This window comes from Diabrotica virgifera, chromosome 10, assembly GCF_917563875.1.
Source record: "Diabrotica virgifera virgifera chromosome 10, PGI_DIABVI_V3a".
Classification (NCBI taxonomy): Eukaryota; Metazoa; Arthropoda; class Insecta; order Coleoptera; family Chrysomelidae; genus Diabrotica; species Diabrotica virgifera.
The window spans coordinates 121,038,563-121,043,957 of NC_065452.1; the positions used below are offsets into that span (position 1 = coordinate 121,038,563).

General features: G+C 28.5%; 1 long non-coding RNA gene across 1 annotated transcript; it reads left to right on the forward strand.

Moving 5' to 3' along the window:
- The first annotated feature begins 2,354 nt into the window (after positions 1-2,354).
- On the forward strand, positions 2,355-3,327 carry LOC126878580 (uncharacterized). The gene is made up of 3 exons (XR_007695706.1): positions 2,355-2,493; positions 2,550-2,612; positions 3,035-3,327. It is a non-coding gene; the product is annotated as an uncharacterized LOC126878580 (long non-coding RNA).
- The last annotated feature ends 2,068 nt before the right edge of the window (positions 3,328-5,395 follow it).

Below are 5,395 nucleotides of genomic sequence, written 5' to 3' on the forward strand. Positions count from 1 at the left end.
AGTAGTTAATAGATTTTAGTTTTGCAAATTGCAAATAAAAGGTACAGTACACTTCTATAAGCAAAAAAAAATTCAACTTGCTGTCTGCTTTATTTTCAGTCCTGTGACATTTTGAAAAAATGAATTTTCTTTGCGAAAGTTGGATTGTAAAATTTATTTTGCCAAATTTATTGAACCGATCTTAATGAAATTTGCAGTATTGTTGTACTGTATCATATAGTTTTTCTGGATGAAATATGAAGGTCCTAAGTGTAGCATAAATGGTTGAAAAATGTAAAATGCAAATACTTGTTTTTGTATGGTTTTTTCGCAATTATTGCTATTTTGCAACAAGGGTTTGCTTTTATGTTAGTTCAACTTTTCTCGAAAATGAATACTTTTAAAGTTATAATCAAAAAACGAAGAAAAAAATCGAATTTGTCCTTCATTTTTTGACATTTTGATTATTTAAACAATGTTCCGGACCTTTTTGAGAGGGAGGATAACTCATATATTATTATTTGAGTTATTTTCAAGCATATTCTGTAAAAAAATTTGAGTCACCTCTCAACGTCCAAATGTACTAATATTTTTACAGATGCGCCCTGGTCTATAATGAGCTAGCAAAATATACGCATCTCAATTATTGAATTGCCATTTTCTTTCTATAGTGCAGTCACTGAAGGTAAAAATCAACTATGACCTTCGATTTCGGTAAATCTCCATTAATTTTCACGAATTGACAATAACAACTTGCGGTTTTAGCCTTGGGTATATATCACCCATTCTCGGGGGTGAAAATTACTTTATTAAAAATAACCCCACAAATCGAGAGAGGGACAAATTCTAAGCAAAATTTGTTATATAATGTTATTAAAATAAATCAATAATTTTTGAGTTATTAAAGATCAAATATTTTAATTTTTGTGAAAGAAAATTCATGCTTTAAAGCGATTTTTCATAAATAACTCAAAAACTGTAAGTTTTTACAAAAAAGTTTTCATCACTAAAATTGAACCTAATAAAAAATATAATAAATTGATTACTTGAAAAACCCTTTAATGTTAATTTAAAGTAAGTTATTGGTAATTAAATGTATATTTTTTTCTGGGACTGTTCAAATCTAAGGATGCAAGCTTAAATAACGGGAAAGACATGCATTTTATAACACTTAGATACTAAATACTTGTCAAAGTACTTAGAAATACCTATCAAAAATGAGCTCCAGAAAAAGTTGGTAGCATCAAAATTTATACTTATAAAGTATATAGCTATAAAACTGTAAAACATTTACAGCCGGTTTCCGAAACGTTATTCAAATCTTCGATCATCTAATCGAGCTGTTAGATTTGATCAACTGTTAACCAGTGACCAGTTTCTCAAACGTCGATCATCTTAAAATTATATGATCGTAGAAAATCGATTATCTGACATACGATTTGGTATCGATACTGTCACAATCGGCTGTCATCCTTCAAAATTTCATTTTATAACCAAAAAATTTCAATCCATAGTAAATAACTACATAATTTATAAAATTAAAAAATATATTAAAAATGAGCAATACCAACGGAAATCCTCCACGCAAAAATTATACTGAGAGAGAGAAATGTTTGCTGTTGGAAATAATTGGAAAGTAAGTACGAAATTGTCTAACTTATAGAACAAATTTCTAATTGTATTTTTGTTTTCAGATACAAGCATATTATAATTGAAAACAAATCATGTACCAATCAATGAACTGTCAATACGGATGGAATGGCCCTGTCCCATTCAAATAGTGAAGCGAGATTGCCACCAACATACAAGAGAGAGGTTCTAGAGAGAGACAGACAAGGTGCTGGAGAATTTGACATGCCGTGTAATTTAAGTTGCCTATATAAATGGACCCGATTGAATCAGTATTGACAGTTCGTTGAATGGACCTCATATTTTAACTTTCAGGGCTGATTGGCAGTACATATTTCAAAATTTAAATACTTTTTTGTATTTACAGAGTAAATAGAGTACACAGTACCATACTTGGTGTTTAAATCAGTTTAAATACTTTTCAGAATTGTTATTTGTATTTATCAAAACAAATACCTACTTTCCTAAAGTATTTGGGAGTTAAATAATTTTAAAACTATTTTAAATACTAAATTAGTGACTGTTTTATATAAAGTGAAGAAGTCCTTGATTATGTTTTTATGTTACTTTTATATTTAGAATTTTACTTTTATATTTCCCCGATTTAAGTTGATATAGGCAACTCAAATTACACGGCCTGTCAAAGTTTCCAGCACCTTGTCTGTCTCTCTCTAGGACCTCTCTCTTGTATTATGGCTGCATTTATTGTTTTCGTGCCTGTTCCATCCGTATTGACAGTTCATTGGTACCAATGCTATGTCCAACAAACCAAAACAATGAAACCTTGGAAAAAATAGCGTTGAATTTCCCAGAACTCCCAAGCAGCTGAACACTGCATATATAAACTTAAAAAGGGTCACTCACCAAAAAGTAGCAGAGGAAAATGTAAGTGTATACAACTTTCGGTTGATTTAGAGCTATATAGATTAATTACATTGCAGATTCAAAAATATAATGAGCAGAAGGTTTTGGACCAGTTGAAGAGAGACCAAACTGCGGACAAAGTAGGTATACTTAAATTTAAAGCTCTTAACACCAGGTCAGTTGAATTACACTATTTCTGAGTGGAATATTTTTATAAAAATATAATCCAATGAAACTAATTTCATGATGGGAACTAACCTAGTGTTGAGACAATAGAAGTTTAGTATTTGAGGGTGTTAACGCCAAAGAGGTGTAAGTCATATTTGTGAAATGATGGAAGTCTTGCTTTATAACTTTGATAAATAGACATTTTTTCATCAGGAAAAGTGGTGTAAGTATTTACAGTAAAAACTTACACACCACTTTTTCTCTGAAGAGGTCTATGTATATAATATCAAGATTATAAAATAGGGGTTACATCATTTCAAGAATATGACTTACACCACTTTGATTTTAACCCATTCATTTCTTAATCAGTAATGAACTAATGAATTGTTTTCAGAAAGACATACTTGCAACAGGTGGTGGCACATTTAGGCCTCGTCTCACATATGTAGGGGCACAAATGTTGAGTTTGATTGGCAATCAAATCCAACCTTTACCCAACAGTTGTGACAGTGCATCTGGTTTCTTCACATCTGGTGAGTCCTTATTTTATTAATTTATTTAAATAAAGGTAACTAATTTTAAATTTATTTATATATACAGTATGTCCCTGTAAGTTGTATCCATATGGAAAACTTTTTTATTATTAATTTTACGAAAAAAAGTTATTCTTTGTAAAAAGCTCTGCATGGTCCAAAACCTAAGATTTAACCATCAAATATCAAATTTTATGAATATTATACGAGGTATGTCAAAAAGTTTGAATTTTACTCAAGAGTAAAGTAGCTTTATTTTTCACAATTTTGAAAATTGCTATTATGAAAAGTTGTTTGGAGTTAAAAACTGTATTCTAGTATGCAATTACATCCTTCTAATTGAAAATTTTTTTTTTTTTGAGAAATGATGGATAACGTAACATTATTTTCAGTTATTTTAATTCAGATAACTCTTTTATTATTAATTTTACGAAAAAAAGTTATTCTTAATAAAAAGTTTTGCATACTCTAAAATCTAAAATACAACCATCTTATGTCAAATTTTATCAATTTTATACGAGGTATGTCAAAAAATATGAATTTCGCTCAAGAGTAAAATACGTTTATTTTTCACAATATCGGAAATTGTTATTATGAAAAGTTATTTAGAATTAAAAACTATGTTTCAGTATGTAATTACATCCTTCTAATTGAAATATTCTGATCTATAAAGGTACTTTAATTTTGATCTAAATTTATCTAAATTTTTTATCTAAATGATATTTTTTAAGATGGTTGTATTTTAAGTTTTAGACCATCCAGAACTTTTTATTAATAATCACTTTTTTTCGTAAAATTAATAATAAAAGAGTTATCAGAATTGAAATAACTGAATAAATGATAGTTATCCATAATTTTTCAAAAAAAAAATTTTTTTTCAATTAAAAGGATGAAATTGCATATTAGAATATAGTTTTTAATTCCAAACAACTTTTCATAATAGCAATTTCCAATATTACGAAAAATAAAGCTACTTTACTCTTGAGTGAAATTCAAACTTTTTGACATACCTCGTATAATATTCAAAAAATTTGATATTTGATGGTTAAATCTTAGGTTTTTGACCATGCAGAGCTTTTTATAAAGAATAACTTTTTTTCGTAAAATTAATAATAAAAAAGTTTTCCATATGGATACAACTTACAGGGACATACTGTATATAAAGCCTGATCAATATTTCCAATATCATCTGAACAATAACCTGTATATGGTCTTGATCTGTACAAAACTTCTGAATTAGAACATTTTCAGCACGTTATCCACAAATGTAGTAGAGTGACCATTAGTTTAACTATTTAAAACTATTATCTGATAATGCTAGGTTTATGTATTCTATGGATGTAGCAATAGAAAGAAGCCACCTTCTGTTAAAAAGGATGATTAGAAGAGGGAGTTATGGTATAGTCGGTCTAGTCGGTTTTCTAAAGATTAACTTAAGTTTATCCATTGTTTCCAAAGTATGTACATCCGGATGTAAGTTTTTGAGTGAATCTAGAATGTTTTTGGCATCTGAAAGATTTCCATCTAAAATGGATATTGTATCCTACAGTTCTAAGCCAATTTAAGATTTTTTGAAAGGTATTATTGTTTAAAGTTTGATTGTTAAAGATATTATTTCTATGTTGATCAATAATAAATCTGATAACAAGGGATAAGCGGTTATCCATAGCCAGACCTTGTGCCTATCTATAGACATCATTAAACAAAAAAAAGATCTTTTGTAAACCAAATTTAAGCAAACTCAAAATATGAGAATTAATATCTATAAATATTATTAATATTATTAATTAATTATTATAATTATTTATTCCAATTCTAAATTAAGGTAGATTATTAACTTAGCTATTAAGATAGCTAAAGTAGATAAATAAAATAACTACCTACCTAATTCGAGAAAGATTTTTTTTATAAAGAAAAAACTATCTGGTACATCTAAAACAATTGAATTTTTTTTATTTTTATAGTTGCTCAAGATAGTCAAGTGGAAGTAGATTACCTACAATTGGAAGACACATAGCAGACATCCAATGTACCCTCTACTTCCACTGTGCTGCTCAGTACACCCACCAACTGCTGTCCTGCCCAAGAAGACAGCCAAGATGTCTCAGGCTCGTTCAAAAAATAAAAAAGTAAAAGATGTAGGGAGCGAAACCCTTAATGTATCTTTTACAAAAAAAATTGAAATAGCAAGACTAGAAAAAAAAGTAAGATAGTATTTTTCA